Source organism: Ictidomys tridecemlineatus, unplaced genomic scaffold, assembly GCF_052094955.1.
Source record: "Ictidomys tridecemlineatus isolate mIctTri1 unplaced genomic scaffold, mIctTri1.hap1 Scaffold_7187, whole genome shotgun sequence".
Lineage (NCBI taxonomy): Eukaryota > Metazoa > Chordata > Mammalia > Rodentia > Sciuridae > Ictidomys > Ictidomys tridecemlineatus.
The window spans coordinates 1-15,110 of record NW_027525160.1 but is presented as its reverse complement, the minus strand read 5'-3'; the positions used below and the strand labels follow the sequence as shown (position 1 = coordinate 15,110).

Genomic DNA, 15,110 nt, shown 5'->3' with positions numbered 1-15,110 from the left:
TGCGTAACTAATTAGAAAAAAATTAGAAAAAGTAAAACAAAGAAAAAAACTGACTCTATTTATATTATTTGATTCTCAGTCACAAAAGGGGAAAAAAGGAAGATAAGTAACCACAATCCTGATCTTCCACATGAGTACTGCATTGAAATGAATAGGTATTGGACTTGGTTGAATGTGGCACATGTGCAAAAAGTGATATATATCTTGACACACCACGTCCTTCAATCCTCAGATTGAGAAATGTGTCCCAAGTCCTAGGAGGCTTCACAGCAGCTGAGGGATTCCAGGACTGGGATGTGTCCCACTCGTCCTTGAAGCCATACTGTCCCTGCTTGAGGCCAGGACTGCTTGCCCACAGGGCTGCAAATCTGGGTGCAGTGGGTGGTCCTGCCTGCTGCATGAGGAGCCTGGGAGACTCTGAAGGCCAGGTGTTCCCAGTCCTTCCACACCTAGTGATTCACTGACCATGGCCCTGATGAGTTGGGGTTGGACAGGCAGAGTGGTTGTCAGTCCCTGCAGAGTAAGAGATTGAACCTCTCTAGTGGCATCTCCATCAGGGACATAGTGGGCAGCCCCCCACCCCAGTCACACACCCTGGCGCCAGCAGCACCTGCAGCCTCTGCGTCTGGATAAAGGAGACACGGAGCCTCATCCTGGCAGCAGGAGGAGCAGCTATGGAGTGGTGATGGATTCCCTGGGAGAGTGTTCTGGGGCTGCTTCAATGAAATACGTGGATTGTCCCATGGGACAATTGTCCAATGGGTTAAAACATAATAAACGCACTGTACAATTCAAAGGCAGCATCTCCATCTCGCCACTCCTCCTGCCCATTGTGGAGTCCTGTCAAGTCCCCACTGTTCTTTCTCAATATTTTATGATCATTTGGCTTCCTTGTATCTCCATGTGCTTCTAGAGGGCTTTAAAATTCTTTTTTTTTTTTTTTTTTTTGTAGTTTGCTGATTTATTTTTAAATTAAGTAATTAATTTTAATTAGGTGTATATGACAGCAGAATGCATTGTGATTTATCGTACACCCAATTAGTTCCTCCATCCCCCCTTCTCCAATTATGGATCAGCATCCACTTATCAGAGAGAACATTCAGCCTTTGATTTGAAATAGCTGCAGAGTCCTGCGCTTTCCTTGGCGGCTTGGCGGCCGAGTGGCCGACCAGCCAGCAGGGGGCGCACTGTCCGCCGCGCTCCCTCCCAGCGCCCGCTTCCGCTAACGGAAGCCTGGACGGCTGGAGGCTGCGGGATGGCGGTGCCGCTCAGGTCCCGCTCTGGTCGCTACCTGCGCTGCCCGGGCGCGGCATCCACTGGCCCGGCCTCACGCTCCGCCCGTCGCCGGCAGGTGTGCAGAGCCGGACCGGCCGAGGCGGCCATTTCCGCGGCCTGAGACCCGCGGCCCGCGGCAGCTGAACCAGAACTTCGGGCGCCTCTTTCCCGCTAGGACGCTGCCTGCCCCGCGCGCCAGGGCGGCCGGCGGGCAGGTGTCCTCCGGGAGGAGCCTCTGGGGCCCGCGGCGGGCGGGGATGGCGCGCAGCAACCCGTGTCTCTCTTACCTCTGTCCCTGTGGTGCCCGCTGATGGGGACTGGGTGCCGCCTGGGGCGCCCTGGAGCTGGGGAGGGGCGGCGGTTGAGCGCCTGAGGGAACCCGCACCCACCTGTCCGCCGGCGCGGTGCGGGGTGGGGGCCAGGTGAGTGGTCAGTGAGCATGCGTGGGCTTCAGGTGGTGCAGAGGGAACACCGCGGGCTGTGCCAGTTGTGCCTCCAGGCAGGAGCACCAGAGGATGAACCACAGGCCTTGCTTGGCTGCCTCCTAGCTTTCCCTGAGGATGACCACTCACTCTGAAAGCTCCTTTTTCCACTGCTTCCTTTTGTACCTGGGCAAACACTTTGTCATGAGCCATGCTCTGTGATTTGTGTTTCTAAGTTTGATTATTCACTTTCTATAGATCAATTATGAATCTCTCCAATTAGGACTTTAATGTTTTTCTCAAAACTCAGTTTTTGTTTTTGACCTACAAGCAACCAAAAACTTAGCCTTTAATGCATGCCTTTTTCTTCATGAAATCAGCTAAGAAATATGTATGGAACACCCACTGTGTGCATTGTGCTGGGCACTGTACTGGACACCCTCCATGCATATTTGATTAAGGCATAGGCTTTTGCATCACATGTCCTTTCAGTTTGGTGGAAAAGAGAAGAGAATCAATTGCTCATTATCTTTCTTGCTTGGCATGATCTCAGCCAATACTCTCAAATTTCACTTTTGTTCAAGGATTCTGATTCTTGCAAGAACATTTTAATTTCTTTGGGGAGTTCATTTAGTATCTGAAATTTTGTGTGTATTTCATGCTGCCTTTCTATAATATGCCTTTACTGGCTTTTTAAAGTGCACATATGTAACTTTTCTGGAGACAAAAATGAGGCCTTTACCTATAATGGGGGTCCTGTTTGGTTTTTAACACAGTATGCAGTGTGGTTACTGCTGAAGCTGAAAACCTGGTATTCTTTCTCAGTAGTGGTAATGTTTTTCTGGCAATTGCCATACTAGGCCTTTCACATTCTTGGAGTATATTGGAACTTTATGAATATAGAAATGTTTAACAGGCTTCTGACTTTATCCCATGTAACACTTGAATTGAGAGTCTCTTGTTTTCTTTGTATATACTCATACCCCAAATTCACAACTTAATTTTGAAGTTTATCTTTCATTTGATGAACTTTTCCCCCTCACAAAGATTCCAAGTTTTTCTCAACTCATGAAGCCGATGATACATAAACAACTGTAAAGAGAACCACAAACTGAGATGTGTTTCTTTGCTATCTTCATCTAGACACAGTTATGTCTGTCTCCTATCCTACCCCACCTTGGCCTTATGATAAAAATTCATAACCCAGCAGAATTACAAAGTGTTAAGTCCACAAATAATTGCCAAGTCCTGTTCAAAGTCATTCTTTCTCACCTGCCTTTACCTGTGCTTTGATTTTGAATAGCTTGTGCTGTTTTGGAGCCTTCATTTCTTAAAAGTTAAAATGGACTGGTAGAGAATAAATACAGCACAGGAGGAGTGATTTCAGTGACTTAGTCACAAACCAACACAAAATATTTTAATGAGTGAATGGGATTCAATTGTCATTTTGTAAATGATCATCTTTCTTCCTTTTCTGGTAGGGTTTTTAGACCCTGAGGAGGAATTGGAGCTGATCCACATTATGGGAATGGAAACCACCGAACCTGAGCCAGACAGTGCAGTGCAGCCTGCCTCTTGCTCTGATGACCTTTCATGCCAAATGAGACTCTGAGAAGATCACTCCATTGAAGACTGTTCTAAGAAAAAGCAGGATCAGAAGAGACTGGGAACTCAAAGAGGTCTTGAGACCAATGTTAAACACTTTGCTAGAATCTGGATCAGTTCATGGGGATTTTAGATCTAGAGACGAGAGTGGTGATGAGAGCAGTTTAGTTTCCATGAACCTATGGAAATGAAACCTCTGGAAATTAATCCATCATGTCCAACAGAAGAAAATGATGTATCTGTCCTGATTCCTGTGGGGGACCAACTACCAGAAGCCCATCTTTCCACTGATGTTCCAGAAAAAAACGGTTCCAATCCAAACCACAGCTTTCCACCAGAAACCACGGGTGAGACAGTGGTCCATTCGACCGCAGGGCACTTCCAGACTGAACTTTTTTTAAAAATTTATTTATTTGTTCTAATTAGTCATACATGACAACAGAATTCATTTTGATTCATAGTACACAAATGGAGCACAACTTTTTATTTCTCTGGTTGTACACAAAGTAGAGTCACATCATTCGTGTCTTCCTATATGTATCTAGGGTAATGATGTCCATCTCATTCCACCATCTTTCCTACCCCCATGGCCCTCCCTTTCCATCCCTCCCCTTTGCCCTATCCAAAGTTCATCCATTCCTCCCTTGCCCCCTCCCCCATTATGGATCAGTATCTACTTATCAGAGAAAATATTCACATTCAGTTTCAAGTGATATTCCTACTAGCCCCGACTGCATATACATTGTAATGGATTGATTATATTCCAGGGATTTTTCAAGACAACAGATTTGGACATTTGGACATCAGTGATCAATTGAGTACTGAGCTCTTCCAGGACAAAAGTGAGGAGGCTTCCCTTGACCTAGTGTTTGAGCTGGTAAGTCAGCTACAGTGTCACACTCACAAAGAGAATGGAATTGAAATTTGCATGGAGTTTCTGCAAGGCACTTGTATTTATGGCAGGAATTATTATTCATGCTTAGAGCACTGTATATTATTTTTCCTATTTCAAGAAAATTTACCATTTGTCAAAGAAACCAACTTCCCATTTAAAATTGTCTGTTAACTATGAAAGCTGTATACTTGAGTCATTTGCATATCTCTTCATACTGTAGTGGTCTTTCCTTTGTTATTGACTGATACAGTACCCTGATTACAAGGTTATTTTGTACTTGTCTTAATACACTAGTATAATAACAACTGCTTAAAAATAAAATAAAATAAAAGTACCATGTGACATACATGTATCTTGCACATTGATGATTACTGTAATCAAGCTAATTAACATATCCACCCACTCACATGTGTGTGTGTGTGTCTGTGTGTGTTTGTGTTTGTGTGTGTGTGTAGTGAGAACACTTTCAAGCAGAACAATTAAAAAATTTTTTTAGTTGTAGTTGGACACAATACCTTTCTTTTATTTATTTTTGTGTGGTGCTAAGGATTGAACCCAGGACCTCACATGTGCCAAGCAAGTGCTCTGCAACTGAGCCATAACCCCAGCTCACAGAGCAGCAAATTTAAGCATACAACAGAGTGTTATTCACTGTGGGGACCCAGTTGTAGGACAGATGTCCAGAATTGGCTCATGCTGCATCACTGAAGTTTTGTACTCTTTGGGTAAACCCCGAGCTCCTGGGAACCACCATCCTGCTCTCTGCTTTTACAGAGCAACTGGTTTTGATTCCACACTTCATTGAGGTCATAGAGCACGACCTTCTACATTTGCTTTTTTCACTTAGAATAATGTCTCCTAAAGCTCATTAGGGTTTCAAATAACAAGATTTCCTGCATTTTGAAGGCAGAATATTGTTCTGGGTGTCAAATGGTTGACATGTTTTTGTATGTGGACATAATCTTAAAACACCAGTTAAGAAAATTAACGAGATTTTTTTCAGAAGTGATTTATGAAACATTACTTTTATTTGTTTTAGTACCAGGAATTGAACTCATGGGGGGTTAACACTGAGCCATATCCCAGCGCTTTTTGTTTGTTTGTTTGTTTTCAAAGTTTGAGACAGAGTCTTGTAAACTTGTTTAAGGCCTTGCTAAATTGCTGAGACTGGATTTGCACTTGCAATTCTCCTGCTTCAACCTCCCAAGCTCTGGAAAGTAGTATAGAAATCCCTCAGAAATCTTGCAATGAAACAAGCATTTGAACTAGTTATCCCACTCTTTGGCATATACCCAAAGTACTTAAAATTGGCATACCATAAGGATGCACCCACATCAATATTTTTTGCACCTTAATTCGCAATAGCTAAGCTCTGGAACCAACCTAGGTGACATTCAACAGATGAATGGAAAAAAAATACACACACATACACATACATACACACAAACATACACACACACAGCAATATTACTCAGCCATAAAGGATGAAATTATGACATTTGCTGGTAAGCAGATGGAACTGGAGATGGAGACTATCATGCTAAATGAAATAAGCCAATCCCAAAAAACAAAGATTGAATGTTCTCTGATATGTGGTTGCCAATGCACAACAAAGGGGTGGGGAGGGAAGAATAGACGTTCATTGCATAAGACAAACGGGAATGAAGGGAAGGGAAAAGGGATGAGAAAAGGAAAGATAGTAGAATGAACCAGATGTAACTTTCCTATGTTCACGTATGGATTCATGGCCAGTGTAAATCCTCATCATGTACAGCCAAAATATGGGGAGTTATACTCCATGTACCTATAATGTGTCAAAATGCATTCCACTGGCATGTATAACTAAAAAGAACATAAAACATTTAAAATCCATCTGCCAGAGGCTTTACCGGGGCCTATTCTGGATCACAGGGTGGGCAGTACATGGAACAGCAGTGTCAGAATGGCCCAATGAGCGCAGGAGGAATTGTGTGGTCCATGACAGGAGGGTGGGTCTGTGCACATAGTCAGTTGCCTGCCTGCTGGACCCCATTTTGCACTGTTGCAGTGGTCAAGCAGAGTCTTCTGGGCAACCAAGACACCTGCAGGGACCGAAGGAGGGGGTGACAGAAGCAGCATTGGGTGGTGGGGTGGGACATGGTTTCCACAGATAATCTTACTTCCAATAGTCCCAAAGGTGTGGACAAGTGTCCCAGCAAGGATGCAGGGTGGTGGCAGCTGCCACATCTAAGCCCTGTCAAGGTTCCACAGGATGATAGCAGCTGGCTACCTGGTTGTGTGACAGGGTGTTGGCCGCTGTAAGTCCAGCATGTGGACCACTGTACCCGACAGGAGAAGATGGGGAGCGTGTTGTGGCAGTGACAAACAGACACCTGTCCCTTTGTTTTCCGCCTTTCCAGAGGGAATGGGGTGTGTGCCCTCTGATCCTTAGCCTGCCTTCTCCATTTCCTGATCCCAAGGTGGAAGCAATATGGGTCTTTGCAGTGCAGGGTCCAGCAGAGGTCACAGCTGGGTGTGGTCACAGTGATGCAATAGGCAGCAGGGACAGCAGACTACCATGCACCATGGGGCACCTAGAAGAGCATGTCCCTACACTGGTCCACAGTGGAAGCAGCCAATGTGAGTGTCAAAGTCAGAATTGTGCCTTTTCCACTGTTTCTTAATTAGAAAACACAAGGATGTTGGACTTGCTTTATGTTTGGATATGGAGTGACCAGGAGAGTACAGCAAACACAAAACCATCAATTGCAAAATGAAACACACCTATCCCACTCCTCGAGTTATGCCTGAATGACTTAATGTGACACAGCCACATTAATGTTTATAGCAGCTCAACTCACAATAGCTAAACTAGGGAAGAAACCTAGGTGCCCTTTAGCAGATGAAATGGAAAAGAAAATGTGGTATATATACACAATGGACTATTACTCAGTCATAAAAAAGAACAAAGTTATGACATTGGCAAAATAAGCTAATCCCAAAGAACCAGAGGCTGAATGTTTTCTCTGATTTGTGGATGCTAATTCACAAAAACGGGGGAGGGTGCCTAAGGAAGAATAGAAGGGCTTTGGATTAGACAAAGGGAGGGGAGGTGGCATGGGAGTAGGAGGGATAGTAGAGTGAATCAGACATTATGAGCTTATGTGCATATATGATTACATGACCAGTGTAATTCTACAACACGTACAGCTGGAAGAATGAGAAGTTATACTCCATTTATGTATGATGTATCCAAATACCATCTACTGTCATATAAAACTAATCGACTCTGGATGGGTACAGTCATGTCCAATAGAACCGTGGAGAGATTTTTGGAGCCAAGTGGAATGACTGCCTAAGTAACCCAGAGGAAAGCAGCCTGAGAATGACCCTCTGGAGGGTGAGAATGGGAGAAGAAGCAGCGCAGAGTCAGGAGGAGCCTGAGCTCAGACCAAGTGGGGGTGGGGGTCTCTTCACCCTGGAGCCTTCCTTTGACCAACCGCCTTGGCCCAAGTCCTTTCTGCGTCACAGGTTCCATCCACACGTCACAAAGGCTAAACTCCAGTTCAGCCTTTGGTCCAAGGAGGAGCTGGCTTCTCAGCCAAGCTGCTCTGTGCTGACCAGCGTTGGACTAGTGTGGACTTGTGCCTGGTGACGAGCCGCCGTGCCCTCCATGGGCAGTCTTCTCACCAAGTGCGGTCGCAGGCAGCGCCGCAGGGCCCTGGTGGCCCACCAAACTCCCCTGCGCCTCGCCCGGGAGGCTCCCTCTCCTCACAGGGCCCACCCGGCTGCACCTGCCGCTCCCCCCAGCCCTGCCAGCAGGCGCTTCCTCCAGGATCCCCGACCTCCACCTCGGGGGCCTCCTGCTGCTGGCAGGGACAGAGGCCCGCTCCTCTGTCGGGGGATCCTGCTGCCCGCGTCCTGGGGGCCGTTCCCCAAAAAGCCGGTGCTATCGAGGAACAACTCCCGGATGTTCGGCCCCTGGACAGCAGTAAGGGTCCCCCCTCCTGGGCGCTGGCCACTCCTCCTGCCTCCAGTTCCTCAGCTCCTCCACCAAGCTGAGGGGCCCATGACAGCTGCTCGCTGCCCTCTTGGTGCGGCTAAGGAAGCCGAGCTCAGGGCCCAGGAACATCCAGAAAACACCAAGATCCATCAGGAGGAGGAGGAGGAGGAGGAGGAGGAGGAGGAGGAGGAGGAGGAGGAGGAGGAGGAGGAGGAGAAGGAGGAGGAGGAGGAGGAGGAAAAGGAGGAGGAGGAGAAGGACAAGGAGGAAGAGGAGAAGGAGGAAAGGAGGAGGAGGAGGAGGAGGAGGAGGAGGAGGAGGAGGAGAAGCTGAAGGAGGAGGAGAAGGACGAGGAGGAGGAGGAGGAAAAGCTGAAGGAGGAGGAGAAGGATGAGGAGGAGAAGAAGACGGAGGAGGTCACTCGGGGAGACCTCAGTGCCCTGGAGGCCAGTTCTAGGCCCCCAGAGGGAAATAGTGTTCTCGAGAGGCCCCCCGTGTCGCCCAAGAAGTGGATCTGCCTGTCTGCCTCCCCATCCATCCAGGGAGAGCAGGGCCTGAAGCCCACCTGTGTTCTAGCCCAGGGTTGGCCCTCACTAACTGCTGCTTCCAGGAGGCCGCATAAAAGAAAGCTGCTCATGCCAGTGGCCCTGCCATCACTGATTGCCTGGCATCAGGATGGGCTGCCCCCACCTGCAAAGCGGCCACTTTTATGTTCAAAAGGCACCCTGAGGAGGGTTCAGAGTGCCAGAAGTAAGCACGTGAAGCCTGAGACACAGGTGGCCCAGGGCGGAAGAGAGGCTCTGGAGGACTGCACCACCACTGTCCATTCATCCTCCCCACCTGCAGGCCCTACCTGGAATGCAGGCCCCCTCCCCCCACCCACTGACCCCTCCCCCATCCCAATGGAATTCGAGCCTGCTGGGCCCCTGAACCTACCCATCCCTCCACCTTCCCCCTCATCTAATATTCCACTGCCTCTTCCCAGGAAACCTCCTTCTCCCTTCAGCCCCAGTCCCCATGTTGGAATTACCCCTAATGTGTTTCACCTTCCCACACCTCCTACCCAGGTCCCTTTCCCCTCCAATCCTACCTCTTCCAGAATGGAATCCCCAACCCCCATGTGCATAGATCCTCCTCCTCCTCCTCCTTCTCCTTTTCCTCTTCCTCCCCCTCCCCCTCCTTCTCCTTGTCCTCCTCCTCCTCCTCTTCCATTTCCTTCTCCTCTTCCTTCATTTTTTTCTCCTGCTCCTCCTCCCCCTCCTCCTCCTCCCCCTCCTCCTTCTCCTCGTCCTACTCCCTCTCTTCCTCCTCATTCCTCTTCTCCTTTTCCTCCTCCTCCTCCTCCTCCTCCTCCTCCTCCTCCTCCTTTTCCCTCTCCCCCTTCTCCATTTCCACTTCCTCCTGTTCCTATTCCTCTTCCTCCTCCTCCCCTTCCTGCTCCTCCTCCTAGTGTTCCCTCTCCTTTGGCTGCTCCTCCTGCTGCTCCTCTTCCTCCTCCTCCTCATTCCTTCCCAAGACCCACTCCTGTCCCTTCCACCCCAAACCCCAATACCCAGGGCCAGCACTCCACTAGGAGTGTCCCTCCCACCCTAATAGCCATGTCATCGGCTCACCTCTCCCAGAATCCCGCTGTGCTGCCTGAGGACATGGCCATGGACACCACTCCCCCTTCCATGGCGGTCATTTTGTCCTCTCGTGCATTCAGTGACAGCAATGTCCATGGCCATAGGCAGCCCAGGCAGCCAGCAAAGGGACCAGTCCTCCCCAGCCCTGCTGCTCCTCTTCCTCCTCCTCCTCATTCCTTCCCAAGACCCACTCCTGTCCCTTCTACCCCAAACCCCAATACCCAGGGCCAGCACTCCACTAGGAGTGTCCCTCCCACCCTAATAGCCATGTCATCGGCTCACCTCTCCCAGAATCCCGCTGTGCTGCCTGAGGACATGGCCATGGACACCACTCCCCCTTCCATGGCGGTCATTTTGTCCTCTCGTGCATCCAGTGACAGCAATGTCCATGGCCATAGGCAGCCCAGGCAGCCAGCAAAGGGACCAGTCCTCCCCAGCCCTGCTGCTCCTCTTCCTCCTCCTCCTCATTCCTTCCCAAGACCCACTCCTGTCCCTTCCACCCCAAACCCCAATACCCAGGGCCAGCACTCCACTAGGAGTGTCCCTCCCACCCTAATAGCCATGTCATCGGCTCACCTCTCCCAGAATCCCGCTGTGCTGCCTGAGGACACGGCCATGGACACCACTCCCCCTTCCATGGCGGTCATTTTGTCCTCTCGTGCATCCAGTGACAGCAATGTCCATGGCCATAGGCAGCCCAGGCAGCCAGCAAAGGGACCAGTCCTCCCCAGCCCTGCTGCTCCTCTTCCTCCTCCTCCTCATTCCTTCCCAAGACCCACTCCTGTCCCTTCCACCCCAAACCCCAATACCCAGGGCCAGCACTCCACTAGGAGTGTCCCTCCCACCCTAATAGCCATGTCATCGGCTCACCTCTCCCAGAATCCCGCTGTGCTGCCTGAGGACACGGCCATGGACACCACTCCCCCTTCCATGGCGGTCATTTTGTCCTCTCGTGCATCCAGTGACAGCAATGTCCATGGCCATAGGCAGCACAGGCAGCCAGCAAAGGGACCAGTCCTCCCCAGCCCCCCAACCCTTCAGTTCTCCCAACCCAACCCCAATCTGTCCCATTCCATTGTCCCACCACCCACCCCTCAGCCTGCTTCTAGGAACCCTGCTGGACAGCAAAGAGCCTCTCTTCCCAATGCCCCCACCGTTACCACGCTGCCAGTGCAGGACCACTCACCGGCCTCCACCCTGGCACAGAGGGCATCAGCACCACCAACCTCCCAGGCTGCCAGTGAAGAGCCCATGGATACGACCCCTCCTTCGAAGGCTGTCAAGTTCTAGTCACCTCCTGCCTGCCAAGTTCTTACACTGACTCAATTTGGTAAGCAGGGCAGACACGTCGACAGCTATTTCTATATTGTAGGCCTGGTGCCACATATTTGCGATTTGTTGGCTTTTCACATAATTGCTGAAGACATAATCACCAATGAAGCAGTGCATATGTGTACGTGCACACACACACACACACACACACACTCACACACACACATACACAGAAATGCCACAGTCTTTGTCTCTAAGTTTCAGAAGTAGGCAAACTTGAAAATTTTCTGAAACTATAAAGGAGACTAAAGAGATGTGATAAGTGTATGAACTGCGGGAGCCTGGACTTAAATCAAGCATGGAGGATGACAACAGGACAACTAAGAAATTGGGCTATAGACTAGAGGAAAGTGTTGTGTCAATGTTAGTTTCCTGAATGTAGGAATTTTCCAGGGTTATGGGAGAGAATGTGCTGTCCTGGACAAGTCACAGCAGAGTAAAGGCATTAAGTGCACAGGGGTAGGAGACACAAATACTTCTCAAACTGTTCAGAAAGGTTGAATTAGGGAAAGAGGCAAGATAAAGTACATGTGGCAAAATGTGAAAAGTCTGTGACTCCTCCTAGACATTCCAAAGAACTCTCATGGAGAGACAGGAAATAAAGTTTGTCCAGGCAGTTTCAGTGGTCTTTCCTCCCCCACTAGGAAGAAAAGTTTGGCATTCATTTGCAAACACACTTCAATATTTCACATGTATAGATGAATCTTTCAACTATTATAATATAGACCTGTCTCCCTCATTAATGATGTGTTAAAAATCTGTAAAAGCTGTTTGCTCAACAAGATGAGTTCAACAAGATTGATTAGATCAATTAGGAACGAATTCCCATATGGAATTCTCTTAACAGTATTTCTAAAGTTTGAAAATCCTACAGAGTAAAAAATATCTAAAATTACTATAAAGAGCAAATAACAATGGATTGGAACTGATGTAACAATGACTGCAGATTGTGTTTACATAGAAAAACACAATTGGGCTTTACAGGAGGAAATGTGAGCAGGCCAGAAACAGGGCAGCAATGAAGTTACGTAAGTTGTCAAGAGTTTGATAGCACCATGACGTTGATCATAAAACTGTTCCATGATGTGTGTCCTCATGAGAACCCTGAGGTGCCCGTTTCCATGACTCTGTACACTATGCTTTGCTTTGCTTCACGTTCTCTATATTGAAGAAGCTGGAGTAGAGCAGCTTTCTATTTCTCAAAAAGATTAAATTTAATCTCAATTAAAGGAAGACCTTTCTAACATATGGGACATGAGTAGTCACATTGGGTCTGGCCTTGTGATCCTCAGGTGGCATATTTGTCATCAAATATAGCAGTTGACCTTGTGGGGAGGATCAGTCTTCAGGGTCAGTACCAAGCAGCAGAGAACTCAGCCCATCACAGGTTGAAAGCAGAGCACTGCAGCACCAAGGGAATGAGGTTCTTGACTCAGCTAACCATTGGTGAATTAGGCTAAGGCTTGTTGAATATTTGTTGGTACTTGCCCTCAACTAGTTTTGAACTATGAATAGATATATCTGAGCAGCTGGCTCCGACAGAGGGCAACATGGAAGCACCCAATAGAGAATACTATGAACCAATGTTCTATTCCCTGGAAGTGTCTTTCTTACTCTGAATTTTCTACTCCTTCCCATTTGCAGGCCCCAAGTCTTTGGCCATAGGACTGAAGTCACCACCAGGACTGGCCCATCAGGAAACTCAAACTTCCCCAAAGAAACAGAGCATTCAAGGAGGAGAGGTGTTCCATATGGAGACCACCCAAGTGGAGGAAGGGGAAAAGAAAATCAGACACACTGGCGTGAGAACTGGTCCACACTGTTTATTTTTTGCATTAGCTTCAACCAAAGGAGGAACTGTAGTTTTATTGTCACAGTGAGACCCTCGATATCATTCATTGTCTTCTGAAGAGACTACTGGTCACTGCGGAATAGAAGAAAAGATACTCATGCTCCAATTCCATTCCACTGTAAAGTGCACAAAAAGAGTACTACCACATGAAAAATTCATGTGTCAGGAAAAAGAATTCTTGAAAGAATGATCACAATTTTTATTAGATGTTTTGGCCATGAGTCATTTATTCCCTTTATGATTTTTTTTTTTTATTTCTGGGGAACTAAAGCAGAACTTGCAAATGAGAAAAGTTAACATTCTTCACTTTTAATAAAATATGGGTGTGTTTTATAAACTAATTCATAGATCTTACATCTTATTAGCTTCATCTCTTTAATTCCAGTCTGACAACAAGAATAACTGCTCCATAAACTTAAGATAATACTACTAAACTGAATAAAAAACAGATTAATAATAAGATTTCATCAGTTCATCTGTCAAATCAATACTTAGGAATTAATTGTGGATTGTAAATTTCATTTTAGTTTATTTAGTACTATATATTTGGGTGCTTCCCTATGATTTTGACCTAAATATATAAGGAAATCATATTTTTAGATTGCTATAATAAAATCTGTCAAAGTTATGTTTATTTTTATGGTAATGTCTTTCTCTTCCATTTGAAAGTGTGAGGGAAAAGAAATTTATCTGTTCAAATTCTCTTTTATGTTTTGTATTAACAATTACCAAAAGTCTTTCTTGAATATATCATTTCTGGAAGAGGATGATTATGATAAAATGTGAGGATACAACTAGAGTAGTAGTTACAACACTAACTCCATATGCAATGTGAAGGTCAAGAGTAATTACTCATTCATAAGTATTGATTGAGTATATTCTCTGCATGGTACTACTTATAAATTGGTGATGAGCAAAATAAATATGGCCATTACTTTCAAGTAATTTCAGACTAATGGGAGGGTAATGCTTCTAGGAAACAAAAGTCTGAAAGAATTGCAGTGTTTAAGCACTCTATCATAATTCCCTTGGTGACAGGGACAGAGACTGGAGACAATAAAGATCTTTTTTGTCTTAGTTTGGAGGAAGTAACTAATTTTCATATATAAAAGTGTGGTTATGTTAGGATTCATCAGAGGACAATAAGGTAATAAAGGATATAGAAATACTGTGGTTTTCCTAACTAATGGGGTGATTTCCATCAGGAAGGATAGAAACTATGTAAAGTTTGAGGTGTAACCTAAAAACTTAAGCTGCAGTTATAAAGAATGCTCTGGGAGAGCAGTAAATTGAATGTAACTAAAAGAGATCACTTTAAGGAAAAATACTAGACAATACAAGAAAAGAAAATGCTACAAGGGAGAAAGGAATATAAACAGACATACAAGTATCTGAAAACTTCCAAAAGATCACAAATCATGCCTGTGGACCTTGGGAACCTAAAACTTAGAAAGAATTCAGAAAGAACTTGTTAACACAATTATGGGATGTTAAGAGCGTATAACGAAAGTAGTTCTCACTGTATATATGTTATAGTCTCTTAAGTTAACTCCTCCTAAGTGGAGTAATCATTCACTGCATTGTCTATGTTGAGTTTGTGTGTATAAATACAATCCAAACAAAGTGACATAACACATTCAATTAGTGTAACCCACCCAGGAAGCTCAGCCCAGGCTGTGGGCTTGAACTCACCAACCCTTCAACCCTGAATAGCAGCAATGGGCTGCTTGGTCTTGTGGATATGATGTCAACCCAGATGCCCTTGTGCACATCACTCAACAGCTGGCTAGGCTTTCCTATAGTGCAGTGCAGGGGTTTAGAGTCTCCAGGACAGGCTTGGACTTTGTCACAGGTGGGCTGGATATGGGGCATCATATCCAGACTTCCCATTTGCCAGCTTCCCTCTCAGGCATGAAGTGGTCTTGAAACCTGCACTGCTGGGCCTGGAGGGAACGCTGGTTTTGAAGTGCTCATTCAAGTCCTGGGGTCCACACTGAAGCCCAGGGTTAAACACTGTGCATCTAAAACACTCACTGTGGAGCATAGAGGAGATCTGCATGTATGCCTGACCTGACACCATCACGAAACCCACACTCTGGTTTGGTGGTAACCTGCTTGATCT

General features: G+C 46.6%; 1 long non-coding RNA gene across 1 annotated transcript; it reads left to right on the top strand.

Annotated features, from left to right (window-relative positions):
* The first annotated feature begins 1,197 nt into the window (after positions 1-1,197).
* On the top strand, positions 1,198-4,545 carry LOC144374484 (uncharacterized). Its single transcript, XR_013433864.1, has 3 exons — positions 1,198-1,697; positions 3,179-3,649; positions 4,070-4,545. It is a non-coding gene; the product is annotated as an uncharacterized LOC144374484 (long non-coding RNA).
* The last annotated feature ends 10,565 nt before the right edge of the window (positions 4,546-15,110 follow it).